The following is a 17,344-nucleotide window of genomic DNA, read 5'->3' on the forward strand; positions in this document are numbered from 1 at the left end:
AATTCGCCACGTCATCAGGCCACAGTTGTTCGCGACCGGTTTGAAGGATGTTCTTGATAAATCGAGCGAATGGTCTGGCCACTGAGATCGCCAGACACGAATCTCTTCGAATGCCAGTCGGTCCACAAAATCCTGCACTGGCAACAATTTCGAAATTGTGGACAGCTGTAGAGGTAACATGGCTCAGTATTTCTGCACGGGACTTCCTACGACTTGTTGAGTCCAGGGCACATCGAGTTGCTTTATTACGTGGAGCAAAAAGATATCCGAAACGATATCAGGAGGTGTCCCATGAGTTTTGTCACCTCCGTGTATATCTCAATGTGAGACAGATGTAAAGGTAATTTCAGGTGAACCCAAAAATTGACATTCTATTTATAATATATACAGATGATCTAGTGCAGAGGTCTCCAAACTGTTTAGTCCGCGGGCTGCATTGACTCCTCCACGAAGTCACAAGGGCCAAGATCTACCTAGTGGTATTAAAGCACCCTATCACTCCATGATCACCATAATGTAAGGCTAAAGGAAAGATGAAATCGCAAAAATCCAAGGTTGTGGGAATAGCTAGCACTGAAACGAACTACGATTTTCATTTAATTACATAATTTTGATTGGTGGACGTACCTGACCAAAATTCTGGCGTATTTTATTCTGGCGAATATCACGGACAAAAAAGTATGTCATTGCAGAGCCAATGTCGCGGTGTATTGGTTGCGATAGGCCTCGAAGCTCAATTGTTGGCAGCATAGGTACCACCTCAAATATTTGGCGGGCCGGATACCAGGGATGACCTGCCAGCTAAGGCAGGCCGGTTTGCCGGCCCTCGCGGGCCGGTTCGGCCCGCGGGCCCTAGTTTGGAGACCCCTGATCTAGCGGATAACGTCCAAAGCTCCATGGGCTGTTCTTAGTCGATGAAGTTGTCTGTGGAAAGCAGCGCCAGAAGACTGTAGCGAATTACAGTAAGACTTGTAAACGATCGATAACCATGGCGTTAATAAACGTAACGTACTGCAGAGAAGTAGCCAAACTATAACACTATTGGCCACTAATCAGAAACAGCAACTAACGCAAGATACCTAGAAGTAAGTATCCGGAATGACCTAATGTGGAATGACCACTTGAAACACATGGCAGGAAAAGTAATGCCAGGTTCAGATTCAATGAAAGAATCTTAAGGACATGTAATTCATCCACGGTAGAACTGACTTACATAATACTTGTTCGACCATTAATAATAGTAATTCTTCGTGGGTCAAATTTCTGGTACTGTTCTTTCAACTGCACCCACTTTCGGTCGCTTGCATATTCCTACCATACCCAAATAATCCTACCATGTGTTCTTCCAAGTGACTGAAATATTCCGTGGCCCGAGCGTGTTTCCGTCCCACCTCCTTCAGTTACCCTGCATGAAATGTACCACTACACATGGTGGCTCACTGTTCCTCGATTCGCGAGCTTAACTCATCATTTTAGGACCTTTAACAGATGGGATTAATGGAAGACAGAAGATCGAACGAAGAACGGTACTTATAGTCGCGGTATCATTTCGTCAGCATGAGAGCATTACTGAGATGCTTAACAAAGATGCTAAACGAACTCCAGTTGGAATGTCGCCTTTGAACAATTAATAAATTACTGTGCTTAAACTGAAACAATATTTTTTAGCGGAACGCAATCTGACTTTTAAAAATCCCTACGAAAGAATGGCCCTGACTAACATTAACCTATACCTTTCACAAATCACTTACCTCACAAAAATTTTCGTTACTCAAGCCACTGCAATACAGCGAGCGCCACTACTGCGAGCTAAATAAAAGATTCATACTACGGAAGGCACTAACTACTGATAGGCATAGTTAGCGAATGAAAGACTTTAATAGTGAACAAACAATTTATTTACCTTAATAGTCATAATATACACTCCTGGAAATGGAAAAAAGAACACATTGACACCGGTGTGTCAGATCCACCATACTTGCTCCGGACACTGCGAGAGGGCTGTACAAGCAATGATCACACGCACGGCACAGCGGACACACCAGGAACCGCGGTGTTGGCCGTCGAATGGCGCTAGCTGCGCAGCATTTGTGTACCGCCGCCGTCAGTGTCAGCCAGTTTGCCGTGGCATACGGAGCTCCATCGCAGTCTTTAACACTGGTAGCATGCCGCGACAGCGTGGACGTTAACCGTATGTGCAGTTCACGGACTTTGAGCGAGGGCGTATAGTGGGCATGCGGGAGGCCGGGTGGACGTACCGCCGAATTGCTCAACACGTGGGGCGTGAGGTCTCCACAGTACATCGATGTTGTCGCCAGTGGTCGGCGGAAGGTGCACGTGCCCGTCGACCTGGGACCGGACCGCAGCGACGCACGGATGCACGCCAACAACGTAGGATCCTACGCAGTGCCGTGAGGGACCGCACCGCCACTTCCCAGCAAATTAGGGACACTGTTGCTCCTGCGGTATCGGCGAGGACCATTCGCAACCGTCTCCATGAAGCTGGGCTACGGTCCCGCATACCGTTAGGCCGACTTCCGCTCACGCCCCAACATCATGCAGCCCGCCTCCAGTGGTGTCGCGACAGGCGTGAATGGAGGGACGAATGGAGACGTGTCGTCTTCAGCGATGAGAGTCGCTTCTGCCTTGGTGCCATTGATGGTCGTATGCGTGTTTGGCGCCGTGCAGGTGAGCGCCACAATCAGGACTGCATATGACCGAGGCACACAGGGCCAACACCCGGCATCATGGTGTGGGGAGCGATCTCCTACACTGGCCGTACACCTCTGGTGATCGTCGAGGGGACACTGAATAGTGCACGGTACATCCAAACCGTCATCGAACCCATCGTTCTACCATTCCTAGACCGGCAAGGGAACTTGCTGTTCCAACAGGACAATGCACGTCCACATGTATCCCGTGCCACCCAACGTGCTCTAGAAGGTGTAAGTCAACTACCCTGGCCAGCAAGATCTCCGGATCTGTCCCCCATGGAGCATGTTTGGGACTGGATAAGTGTCGTCTCACGCGGTCTGCACGTCCAGTACGAACACTGGTCCTACTGTGGCGCCAGGTGGAAATGGCATGGCAAGCCGTTCCACAGGACTACATCCAGCATCTCTACGATCGTCTCCATGGGAGACCAGCAGCCTGCATTGCTGCGAAAGGTGGATATACACTGTACTAGTGCCGACATTGTGCATGCTCTGTTGCCTGTGTCTATGTGCCTGTGGTTCTGTCAGTGTGATCATGTGATGTATCTGACCCCAGGAATGTGTCAATAAAGTTTCCCCTTCCTGGGACAATGAATTCACGGTGTTCTTATTTCAATTTCCAGGAGTGTATATAGCAGTTCATTTCATCCAGTCTTACAAATTTCAAAACTCCACAATCTCTCTTCCCACATCCACCACTGCTGGCGGCTCACCTCCAACTGTGCAACGCTACGTGCTGTTAACATCCAGCTGCCCAACACTACAATAGCGAGTATTACAACAATGCCAACCAGCAACTGACTGCACACTGCACAACCAGTGATTTTTCATACAGATTGCTATGTGGCGTTACCAAAAAAAACCTAAACAGCCTACTTACATAGCCCCCATGTTGTTGTTGTTGTGGTCTTCAGTCCTGAAACGGGTTTGATGCAGCTCTCCATGCTACTCTATCCTGTGCAAGCTTCTTCATCACCTAGTACCTACTGCAACCTACATCCTTCTGAATCTGCTTAGTGTAGTCATCTCTTGGTCTCCCTCTACGATTTTTACCCTCCACGATGCCCTCCAATACTGAATTGGTGATCCCTTGATGCCTCAGAACATATCCTACCAACAGATCCCTTCTTCTGGTCAAGTTGTGCCACAGACTTCTCCTCTCCCCAATCCGACTCAATACTTCCTCATTAGTTATGTGATCTACCCATATGTTCCCCACAAAAAAATTACAAATTGTTTTGGGCAGTGGTCAATACAGATTTGAAATATTTTTTATAATTACAATAACAAAGATATCAAATGCACAAACTTATTTATACAATGTTGGTCAAAAGGTAAAATTTTCTCACAGTCCCATAAAGACAGTCCTGATCATTCACCACAGTAAAATTACAGCGGTTTTTTTCGCAAAGTTTGAGCAGTAAAAGAAAATGCACACAGAAGTAGTGGATTTCCATGCAGTCTTGAAGAAATAGTGTTGTCCTTCCAACGGAAAGACAGTGCTGACTCTTGACATGCTGACAGGTAATGGGCCACAGCAGAGCAAACCCACAGCAGAGTCAGTCCAAGTTTTGAAAAATATTGGTAGGTTGGTCAACACAGAGCAGATCCACTGTAGTCCTAGTAGAGATTATGGTATCGGTGGGCCACCAGAGGTGCAGACCTACTGCAGTCCTTGTAGAAATATTGGTATTGGTGAGTCATCAAAGGTGTAGACCCACTGTAGTCCTTGTAGAGATGGCTAGCAGCCAACTGTTGCGACTGTGCAGGTGCGCAATCACCATCGAAGAGTCTTGTGGGCAATATAGCAAGTCCATAAACCACCACTTGTCCACTCACAAAGAATTTGTTTGAAATGTCCTTAGAACCAGCAATGCTGTTGTCCAGTCCCTTGCTGAATTATTAACACACGTGCAAACACTATCAGTCCCTACTTCTCACATATTGTCCATATACTATGACCAACAGAAACTTGTGCAGTGAAATGTAACTTACAAGTTACTTAATTTGATGAACTGGTGTCAATTACGATTTTATAACATAGGAATACAATAACAAAGGTACAAAATACATCATTAAAGAACATAATAGTACAGATAACATTTGTAGTAATACAGGCTTTACAAAAGAATCGAAATAAACATGCACATCAGTGTTACTAAAATTATGACATAAGTAAATACATAAAGATCAGAATAACTTTTGAAACATAAACTTCACACATGAGCATTAAAACAGAACAGAATTAATAATGTCTAACATCTTTACAAAGTAAATAACATGTTATTAATGCAAATTATATTTGAGGAAAACAGTATTCCTCATCATAGTGAATGTAGCTTAGTATTAGAAGAGAAAAAATTCTATGAAACAGTACACAGAGACAGGAAGAAAATAAATACACAAGGGTACACAAACACATGGTGGGATAACACAAAAGGAAAGGACAGGGTTTATTTTCAGAGTAACAGTTGGTACTGCAGTCCACCCCAAAACTTCATTCCATAGATCGTCCCTCTTATTTCAACATTTGCTCCAGCCAAAAGAAAAACCTATCCAAGCATGCTTTCTGTATTCTGTTCACATCCTCTTTCAAAAATAGTTTCTCTCCACTGTACACTACTTTTTTGGCCAAACCATTTTCTTATAGCTTCTCAATGCTTTTCTTCCAATTCATCATAGTTAGTTTCTTATATAGTCTACCCCCTCTTAAGCTAACTTAAACCTACTGAGCTCAGATGCTAAACTAAGGGACGATGCAATGTAGCAGCACAAAACAATCAACACAAACAGCAATGAAAAAAAAATGCAAGTAAGCAAAGCAAGCAGCAATAAATGTAATAACTTATACCTAAACATGACAAACCCACAAGCATAAAAAATAGTACACTAAAGACAACCATGCAGATAAGGGAAATGTATATTCACATCTTAATGTCTATATAATTAAAGTGGTGCACCACAAAAACTTATTTTATGAAATAAATTACCAAGTACTTGAAAAGATAATTATGTATGCAGTTCCTGTGAAGGGAAATGTCTTTTCGTGCTCCCTCATTTTTTTGGAAGTATATCACATTATTATTATATACTGGATCTGTAGGCAGAAAATATTTATAATAGGACATCTATAAAATTTTATTCTAACCAAAGCTGCAGTGCAGCTAGAAACTAGATATTAAACAAAATAGACAAAGCAAGGCGTGAAACGTCATTCACTAGCCATATGGCGTTTCATAGAGCAGTAAACAATCTTTCAACTAGCAAGACAATGGCCGTGAAACGTTTCTCATCATTACATTAGGCATTTTAGTAAATACCATAAATTAAGAACTCCACAGTATAATCATATGTTTTCGAGTTTGAGTGTGTCGTATTTACGATGCTATCTACAAAGGAACGTCAATAGCGAGGATAATGGCCTCTTTTTTTTTTCTCCACCTGTGCCTCTGCCAGGCACACACTAATAGCTTATTTCAAGACGTCTGTCGCGCAGTTGAGTGCCCACGACGCATTACGTGCAGGTGGTCACTTAACTTTCTTAGCGGAATATTTACGACAGCAGTTTCCGCTACAGTGACAGTGTCTCATATAAAAATATTTCACAGGTCAAGAATTTGCGATACAAATCTGTAGAAACAAAATCCTTTAAATATAATAGTGTCCAAAAAATTTTCGCCAGTATAGTGATACATTCACGCATATCCACACATTTCATAACTCTCAAAGTACGATTCTCGGTTTCCAACATCCTTTTTCACAAACCAGATTCCCTAAACCACTACTCATTTTTCCTTACCTTATTACACATATACATTATTCGTCGACACTTCTTCAATATGTCATCATAACAGATACGTAGCATAACCAAATAACTCATATAGGATCAACTTAAACATACGTCAGCAGCATAATTCACATCGTCGTCGTAATAATAACATTATAACACCTAAGTCAAATCTCAAAAACGTCATAGCTTTCTGCAATAATTTCAAAACCTAAAAAATTCTCTGCTCATATCAAAAGTGTCATCTACCTCAAACGTACTTTAAAAATCATGATCTCATACCAAATACATCATTCAGAGCTCTCATAGTATCACAATGGTTCCGAAAAAATATGAACATTTCACAAAGTACAGACAAAATACAATTTCATAAGTGTGGAGTTATCCAACTGTGTAATTGCGTAAACATCTGTCACTGATGTAGCAAAAAAAATTTTTGTTTCTTACAAGAAAAAAATCAGAAGATTCCAGTGAGGTATCCTCGGCTAAGGGTCGACATATGGAACGTCCCCTTTCAACAATTAATGAATTACTGTGCTTAAACTGACACAATATTTTTTAGCGCAACGCAATCTGACTTTTAAAAATCCCTGCGAAAGAATGGCCCTGACTAACATTAACCTATACCTTTCACAAATCACTTACCTCACAAAAATCTTCGTTACTCAAGCTACTGCAATACAGCGAGCGCCACTACTGCCAGACAAATAAAAGATTCAAACTACGGAAGGCACTAACTACTGATAGGCATAGTTAGCGAATGAAAGATTTTAATAGTCATAATATATATAGCAGTTCATGACATCCAGTCTTACAAATTTCATAACTCCGCAATCTCTCTCCCCACATCCACCACTGCTGGCGGCTCACCTCCAACTGCGCAACGCTACGTGCTGTTTAACATGCAGCTGCCCAACACTATAATGGCGAGTATTACAACAATGTCAACCAGCCACTGACTGCACACAGCACAGCCAGTGATTTTTCATACAGAGCGCTATGTGGCGTTACCAATAAAAAAAAACTAAACAGCCTACTTACACAGTGGCAGACGATACAAGAGAGGCTTTGTGCATCCTGGAGACATTTCCAGAACGTACGTTCTGTGGAGAGGCATTTAACATACTACTTCGTCCCATATACGTCACGTGAAACGTCCACAACAAGAAAACCTGAAAAATCAGAGCACATATGAGGATATACTGTCAATCATTCATCCCAATTGTAATTCGCGAAAGGAACAGGCAAAGGGAGCAAAGATAGTTTTATCACTAGTACCATCCGAAAAACTCTTTAAGGTGGCTTGGAGAGTGTAGAAGGAAACGCAAACAAGGGTGGCCTAGTTGAAATATTTTATTGTATTTATTTCATTACAGCTGCTTCTGTCTGGGTGGCGACTCTTTCAAAAACGACACAACAGCGACTAGTCAAGCCCTTAGCTGACTAACCACTATGTGAAACACGATTCTGTAATTTCATTGCTGAGGTAGCTTTCAGTACAAACAGGCTAACTACATTTAGTGCTGAAACAGATGCAAACCAAAAAATAATATAAACTCTGGAAAGGCACAAGCAAGCAACCGACATGCAAGTTAAATATGTTATTATCAGAGTAAAGCTACGTCAAAGACCTACATGCAAACCAGTATTGCTGCATTGTTCTTGTGACATGTAAATATAGCAGACAATTGCTTCGATGGTATTAGGACGCAATCGCGTTTTGAAAATAAGAGAAGACAGCTGGTATCGCTAACACTACAATATCTCTCAAATAATAGATGCAGCTGAACTGATACAGTCTGTCTTTCTAGACTTTTGAAAGACTTTCGAGAATGTATTGGATCGTCGACCTCTAATCAAGACACAATCATACTATTTTCATAAATAAATTGTCGGACTCAACGAATATTTGAGCAATAGAACAAGGTACGTTATATTTATGACGAATTTACGCAGAAGCAAATGGGTGTGCCCCGGTCAAGTGACAGAGAACGTGTAACACTCTCAACATGCGTAAACGATATTGATTCAGACCACTACACGTCAAATATTAAAATCAAACTGACACCTAAAAGGAAAAGAAAACCTCAAAAGTTACACAGAAAAAGAACTTATGATCTTAGTCATACTATTAATAATTCGGTATCTTACGACAGATGTAGAACACCTTTAAGCGGTAATCCAGGAGCAATTGTCCATTGGATTAAAAGCTTTGGCTGAAGAAGTCGCTCATTTAAAGAAACGGACGAAACATGCTAGGAGAAGAGGAATGCGATATAGCAGCTCTCCGGACGTATCAAGAGCACCGCTTAAGTCACAACAAAATTCTTCGCACTATTTCACAGTTAATGCGAGATCACTCATCAGTATTTTCCGGGGCAGATTTTAGTGATTTTAATCGTCTTTGGGAGAAATCGCATTCGACACACTAAAGCACGTACGGCTCCCCGAAAACTGGTAGTAGATTCCTAGTCAGTTATCGTAGCAGTTTCGGTCCTGTCTTCTTTCCCGACGTACACGCTATTTCCCTGAGGGATTTCATTATTCGCCCAATGTTGGAGTTCCCAATGACAACCAATCCCACCCTCTGCGCTTGGGTAATTGGCCCAGTCCCAACGGATGAGGCGTGCCATGCCGGTTAAGATATACGAAGGACGTGCAAGACTTTTGTTTCTTGGCAAATTTCGCTTAAAAAAATACGAGATTTGTTATGGGACATCATAGAATATTCCCGCTTCAGCACCTATTGTTTCATGAAGTTCCGATGGGTGGTGGTGCTATACGTATCCTTCAGTGGCGACTGTAAAGGAGGTGTGTTCCAGGAAAGAGCTGTCATTGAGTTTCTTTTGGAGGAAAACCAGAGCATCGCAGATATTAACAGGCGCGTGCTGAATGTATATGGAGGCCTAGCAGTGAGGCGCTAGGCGAGGCATCTGTTGTCATCGCAAGGAGGTCGCGTAAACCTGTACGATCTGCCACGTGCCAGCTGATCACACACACCTGTGGCTCGTGCAATGTCGGAATGTGCGGACACTCATTCGAGGTGATCGACAGATCACAACCAAACACCACGCTGCACTGCTGGTCGTCTCTGTTGGTAGATCTGACAGTTGGGAAAATCAGAGGTTTGTGTCCACTGGATTTCTCTCCACCTAGCAGAAGAGAACAAAGAGCAATTGCTTGTGCGTTAAGAGGTTTATCAGGACAATTTTTGTCGAACGTCTTCACAGGCGATGAAACATGAATTTATCACTTTGAACTGGAAACAAAACGGCAATCTATGTAGTGGCGCCACACCAGCTCTCTTCTGAAGAAAAAGTTCAAAGCCGCGCCCTTACCTAGTACAGTCACGGCGACGGTCTTCTGATACTCTGAAGGAGTTATTATGTTTGATGTCCTCCCTCATGGTACAACGATCAGCTCTGAAGCGTATGGTGCTACCCGCAGGAAACTGAAGACACGGCTTTTGCGGGATCGCCCCACAAAAATGCAAACAAACTACTTCTTCTCCATGCCAACGCAGGGCCTCACACAAGCCTGCATTCACGATAGGATTTCACAAAACTTCACTGGATTGTTCTTCCTCATATACCTCACAGCCCGGATCTCGCGCCTTCCAACTTCCGTTTGTTTGGTCCAAAGAAGGATGAACGCCGCTTTAAGGAGTACGTGGATGATGGGGATGTTGGTGATGCAACAAGACGACCAGTAGAGTGGCACCATGTGGGCGTATAGCGCACCCACTCCCCCCCCCCCCCTTCCCCAGTAAGGTAGCGTAAGGGCGTCGCATTAAATGGAGATTATGCCTTACTTATTGAACGCCCCTCGTACCTTCAGCACTGAGAAATACCCGAAACTGGGATTTGAAGCGAAAGGGGATAGCCGTACAGCCACTATCCACTTTCACTTTCCACCTAGAGATTCACGGCCTGGCCGCTGATGCCAATTACCACGAGAAGCGTCGACCAGCCAGGACGAATTAGTTAGTATACAGTATTCAACACAGTAAAATATATTGACACGATTCACTTCTTCGCAGAAGCACGTGAGAAGAAAAAACTAAACTAAATCCAGTGTTAAAGCAGAAATTGATGTTGCTGTTGCATCCACTGGCTCCGAAGATTGGAAAAGGCACTCAGCCTACAACGGAGATTGCTAACTAAACTCTCTTGCCATTCACCTTAGAATACTAATTAAATGTTTGGGACCCATGTTAGATAGGATCATTAGAAGACGTTGAACGAATACAAAGAGGAGCGGCACTTAAGGTCACAAGTTTGACTGACCCACAGGAGAGCGTCACGGAGGTGCCTAAAAACATGATCTGGCAAACACTTGAAGATAGACGCCACCTATTTGCGGTAGCCTGTTTAAGATGTTTCATGAGCCAACATTAAGTGATAAACCTAGGAATATGCTATAGCCTCCCACGTATTGCTAAACTCAGGACCGCGAAGACAAGATTAAAGTAATTACATCTCACATATGGGTACGTAATCAATCAATTCTCCAGTGCTGTAGGTTACGAGAAGAAGTCGTAAAACGTGATATAGAGGGAAGCACCGTCTGCTACGCACTCCAAAGCGGTTTGCATATTATGGATGTAGATACAAATGTCAAGTCCACACTGTTCAGTGTGAACTTGGAACTGACTCTTGGTATAACTTAGCTGTCAGAAATTTTATTATAGCATTTAATTACTATTTCATATTTATCTACATTCTGTTCAGATAAAGGTGCTCAATTGCAGACTGCTCAGCGAGAAAATAAAGAATGACTACCCTCTTGAAACCAAGGTCATGTCGCACGGACTATATGATTCCTGCAATAGGTGATAAATGTCATATGCCTACAGGTGAAAGCCCTAACCTAGTGTCATGCGACATTACACCCATCCAAAGCAGCCAAGCGAGGTAGAGCAATAAGATACTGGACTTAGGTTAGCGAGGAACGTGATTCATATCACTTAGGATGATTCCTTTAAAAAGATAGTGGTCCTCTTGTATTAACCTGTGATATTGGCATGTTGATCACTTAAATACGTTATCAAGACAAATGTACTCCCTGCCGCCGTTGGATAAGCAGCTGCAGCAGCAAGTCGTATAACCCTAGCTTACTTATTTGTTAGATAGTTTAATTAATTTCTTTGCGTGTTTTTGGGTACTTGCATTGTTTAATTCATATATTTCGGGCGTATTATAGTATTTGAGGGTTGTAGCATCGCGCCTTAGTACCTGAATAGTGCAAATTCGCGTAGTCGTCTGTCCTCTGTTTTTGTTTTGAACAGCCAGTGTCGGTTGGTCACAGTCATTGTGCTCCCTGCCGCCGTTGGATAAGCAGCTGCAGCAGCAAGTCGTATAACCCTAGCTTACTTATTTGTTAGATAGTTTAATTAATTTCTTTGCGTGTTTTTGGGTACTTGCATTGTTTAATTCATATATTTCGGGCGTATTATAGTATTTGACAGTTGTAGCATCGCGCTTTAGTGTTTACTTCGTAGATGCTTATTTAAATTGCGTGAGAGTTTCGTATAGGAGGTGCAATCTCGAGTTTTAGTTACTGTAATCGTAAATTCAGCAGATCGTAGCGCAGTCGTTAGGCATTTGTACAGGTTAGTTGATACATTCTTTGCGTGTTCCGCTTGCGTTATCCAGGCACGGACTCGTGTTTCGGTAACTGTTGTTAAACATCGATTAGAATGGACAGGGACTGCGATTGCTGTGTTCGGATGAGGGCTGACTTGGCATCCCTTCGCTCACAGCTGCAATGGGCGCTGACTTCGGTTGCGCAGCTTGAGGCTGTTGCCAATGGGCACCACTGTGGGGAGCCGGACTCGGGTATCACGGGGATGTCAACCTCGTCCCGTCTGTCCCCAGATCGGTCTGCCGCTGTGGTTGCCCCGGTTGCTGCCCGCAGTGGGTCTGAGCCCTCGCCTGTGGTTGATTGGGAGGTCGTTTCAAGGCGTGGCAGGCAGCGAAAGGCGTCCCCGGAGGCTGATCAGAAAGCCTCCCCGGTGCGTCCGACAAACAGGTTTCAGGCACTGTCTCTGGCTGAGCCAGATGCAGCTGCCTACCCTGTTTCAGAGGATCATTCTCAGCCTTCAAGGTCCGGGCAATCGCAGAGGGTGGGCTTACTGGTAGTTGGGAGCTCCAATGTTAGGCGCGTAATGGGGCCCCTTAGGGATACGGCGGCTAAGGAGGGGAAGAAATCCAGTGTGCACTCCGTGTGCATTCCGGCAGGAGTCATTCCTGATGTGGAAAGGGTCCTTCCGGATGCCATGAAGAGCACAGGGTGCAGCCAGCTGCAGGTGGTGGCGCATGTCGGCACTAATGACGTGTGTCGCTTTGGATCTGAGGAAATTCTCTCTGGATTCCAGCGGCTATCTGATTTGGTGAAGGCTGCCGGTCTTGCTTACGAGATGAAGGCAGAGCTCACCATCTGCAGCATCGTTGACAGAACCGACTGTGGACCTTTGGTGCAGAGCCGGGTGGAGGGTCTGAATCAGAGGCTCAGACGGTTTAGCGACCGTATTGGCTGCAGATTCCTTGACTTGCGCCATAGGGTGGTGGGGTTTCGGGTTCCGCTGAATAGGTCAGGAGTTCACTACACTCAGCTGGCGGCTACACGGGTAGCGGAGGCTGTGTGGCGTGGACTGGGCGGTTTTTTAGGTTAGAAGGCCTCGGGAAAGTGCGGGATGGGCTGCAATGTCAAAGGGTGCTTGGCAATTACAGGACGTGCTTGGATCAAGGAACAGTCGGAATTATAGTTGTAAATTGTTGTAGTTGCGCTGGAAAAGTCCCTGAGCTTCAAGCGCTAATAGAAAGCACAGAAGCTGAAATCGTTATAGGTACAGAAAGCTGGCTAAAGCCTGAAATAAGTTCTGCAGAAATTTTTACGAAGTCTCAGACGGTGTTCAGGAAAGATAGATTAGGCAGAATTGGTGGTGGAGTGTTTGTGTCTGTCAGTAGAGGTTTATCTTGTAGTGAAGTCGAAGTAGTTACTCCGTGCGAATTGGTGTGGGTGGAGGTTATACTTAACAGCCGAATTAAGTTAATAATTGGCTCCTTCTACCGACCCCCAGACTCCGATGATACAGTTGCGGAACAGTTCAGAGAAAGTTTGAGTCTCGTAACAAATAAATACCCCACTCATACGGTTATAGTTGGTGGGGACTTCAACCTACCCTCGGTATGTTGGCAAAAATACTTGTTCAAAACCGGTGGTAGGCAGAAAACGTCTTCCGAGATTGTCCTAAATGCATTCTCCCAAAATTATTTCGAGCAGTTAGTCCACGAACCCACGCGAATTGTAAATGGTTGCGAAAACACACTTGACCTCTTGGCCACAAACAATCCAGAGCTGATAGAGAGCATCCTGACTGATACAGGGATTAGTGATCACAAGGTCATTGTAGCTAGGCTCAATACCATTTCTTCCAAACCCATCAGAAACAAACGCAAAATAATTTTATTTAAAAAAGCGGATAAAGTGCCACTAGAAGCCTTCCTAAAAGACAATTTCCATTCCGTCCGAACAGACTATGCGAATGTAGACGAGATGTGGCTCAAATTCAAAGATATAGTTGCAACAGCAATTGAGATATTCATACCTCATAAGTTGGTAAGAGATGGAACGGATCCCCCGTGGTACACAAAAAAGGTCCGAACGCTGTTGCAGAGGCAACGGAAAAAGCATGCGAAGTTCAGAAGAACGCGAAATCCCGAAGATGGGCTAAAATTTACAGACGCGCGAAATTTGGCACGTACTTCGATGCGAGATGCCTTTAATAGGTTCCACAACGAAACATTGTCTCGAAATTTGGTAGAAAATCCGAAGAAATTCTGGTCGTATGTAAAGTACACAAGCGGCAAGACGCAGTCAATACCTTCGCTGCGCAGTGCCGATCGTACTGTTATCAACGACTGTGCCGCTAAAGCGGAGTTATTGAACGCAGTTTTCCGAAATTCCTTCACCAGGGAAGACGAATGGAATATTCCAGAATTTGAAACACGAACATCTGCTAGCATGAGTTTCTTAGAAGTAGATACCTTAGGGGTTGCGAAGCAACTCAAATCGCTTGACACGGGCAAGTCTTCAGGTCCAGATTGTATACCGATTAGGTTCCTTTCAGATTACGCTGATACTATAGCTCCCTACTTAGCACTCATATACAACCGCTCGCTCACCGATAGATCTGTACCTACAGATTGGAAAATTGCGCAGGTCGCACCAGTGTTCAAGAAGGGTAGTAGGAGTAATCCATTTAACTACAGACCTATATCATTGACGTCGGTTTGCAGTAGGGTTTTGGAGCATATACTGTATTCAAACATTATGAACCACCTCGAAGGGAACGATCTATTGACACGTAATCAGCATGGCTTCAGAAAACATCGCTCTTGTGCAACGCCGGTAGCTCTTTATTCGCACGAAGTAATGGCCGCTATCGACAGGGGATCTCAAGTTGATTCCGTATTTCTAGATTTCCGGAAAGCTTTTGACACCGTTCCTCACAAGCGACTTCTAATCAAGTTGCGGACCTATGGGGTATCGTCTCAGTTGTGCGACTGGATTCGTGATTTCCTGTCAGGAAGGTCGCAGTTCGTAGTAATAGACGGCAAATCATCGAGTAAAACTGAAGTGATATCAGGTGTTCCCCAGGGAAGCGTCCTGAGACCTCCACCGTTCCTGATCTATATAAACGACCTGGGTGACAATCTGAGCAGTTCTCTTAGGTTGTTCGCAGATGATGCTGTAATTTACCGTCTAGTAAGGTCATCCGAAGACCAGTATCAGCTGCAAAGCGATTTAGAAAAGATTGCTGTATGGTGTGTCAGGTGGCAGTTGACGCTAAATAACGACAAGTGTGAGATGATCCACATGAGTTCCAAAAGAACTCCGTTGGAATTCGATTACTCGATAAATAGTACAGTTCTCAAGGCTGTCAATTCAACTAAGTACCTGGGTGTTAAAATTACGAACAACTTCAGTTGGAAGGACCACATAGATAATATTGTCGGGAAGGCGAGCCAAAGGTTGCGTTTCATTGGCAGGACACTTAGCAAATGCAACAAGTCCACTAAAGAGACAGCTTACACTACACTCGTTCGTCCTCTGTTGGAATATTGCTGCGCGGTGTGGGATCCTTACCAGGTGGGATTGACGGAGGACATCGAAAGGGTGCAAAAAAGGGCAGCTCGTTTTGTATTATCGCGTTATAGGGGAGAGAGTGTGGCAGATATGATACACGAGTTGGGATGGAAGTCATTACAGCATAGACGTTTTTCGTCACGGCGAGACCTTTTTACGAAATTTCAGTTACCAACTTTCTCTTCCGAATGCGAAAATATTTTGTTGAGCCCAACCTACATAGGTAGGAATGATCATCAAAATAAAATAAGAGAAATCAGAGCTCGAACTGAAAGGTTTAGGTGTTCGTTTTTCCCGCTCGCTGTTCGGGAGTGGAATAGTAGAGAGATAGTATGATTGTGGTTCGATGAACCCTCTGCCAAGCACTTAAATGTGAATTGCGGCGTAGTCATGTAGATGTAGATGTAGATGTATTCCCGAAATTTCATTACTGTGTATTAACTGCTTTTTGGTGTTGCAGTTTTTTTGTGTCAGTCTTAGTACTTGCATACTAGTCCTAAGTCCAGCGCTGAGGAGGGAGAAACGGCCAATAGCATCAGTTTCTGTTAGTACACAGCATTTAATTTAGTGCTTTTCTCAAGATGTTTGTCAACAATTTTTAACCGTGTTTGTATCTCGTTGAATAGTGTTAATTTATATTTTCTAAGAGCTTGTGGATTTTTTGTGCGTTAATTTATGCGTTAACGTTTCTGTGAGCTGACTAACCAATAAAAAGAAACTGTTGATACGTGTGTATTCAGTAGCGCAAATCATTTTTGTTGTAGGACCTTGCGAATTTGGTGACAATTTAGAGTGAAGCTTTGCACAGCAGATTTTAGTCTTTGTTTATTCTTCTCGGTTGCATTTCTTGTGCGCATCCTAACTTCAGTAACGCCACAGCAAGGTAATTTCTAGCCTGCTCTTTTTTTTAGATTTTGTACAGTTCTTTATACAGGCAGCCGGCCGGAGTGGCCGAGCGGTTCTAGGCGCTACAGTCTGGAACCGCGCAACTGCTACGGTCGCAGGTTCGAATCCTGCCTCGAGCATGGATGTGTTATGTCCTTAGGTTTAAGTAGTTCTAAGTTCTAGGGGACTGATGACCTCAGCAGTTAAGTCCCATAGTGTTCAGAGCCATTTTAAGTGGCAGATAGTGTTTGGCTTGGTTCAAATGGCTCTGAGCGCTATGGGACTTAACTTCTGAGGTCATCAGTCCCCTGGAACGTATGAGGTCATCAGTCCCCTAGAACGTATAACTACTTAAACCTAACCAACCTAAGGACATCACACACATCCATTCCCGAGGCAGGATTCGAACCTGCGACCGTAGCGGTCGCGCGGTTCCAGACTGTAGCTCCTAGAACCGGACAGTGTTTGGTTCCCGTTCCTCGGAGAGGAGGGCGAAAGTGGGAACTTGCCATAAGACTGGCTCCTTACGGCTTAGCAAAGACTGCGAAGTGCTACCCCGTGTCAATAACACTTCTGTTGGACCGGTAGCCAATTCTTCTGCCCAATCTGGACAGGCGCATATAGAGGGTATGTTAGTCATTAGGGGCTCCTAAGTTTGGCAGGTAATGGAGCTCCTCAGGTAAACAGAAAAGAGTTTACGAAAGAATGCCAGTGTGTATGTTGGGGGGGGGGGGGGGGGGGGGCGGGGAAGTCTTGCCAATGACAGGGAGGAGAACATGCCGCCGGCTATAGAATGTAGTGGGGGAAT

General features: G+C 44.1%; 1 protein-coding gene across 1 annotated transcript in view; it reads left to right on the forward strand.

Moving 5' to 3' along the window:
* Positions 1-17,344, forward strand: part of LOC126354347 (uncharacterized) — a 203,994-nt gene that overhangs the window by 64,797 nt on the left and 121,853 nt on the right. The gene's annotated exons all lie outside the window — the stretch shown is intronic.

This window comes from Schistocerca gregaria, chromosome 3 (genome assembly GCF_023897955.1).
Source record: "Schistocerca gregaria isolate iqSchGreg1 chromosome 3, iqSchGreg1.2, whole genome shotgun sequence".
NCBI lineage: Eukaryota > Metazoa > Arthropoda > Insecta > Orthoptera > Acrididae > Schistocerca > Schistocerca gregaria.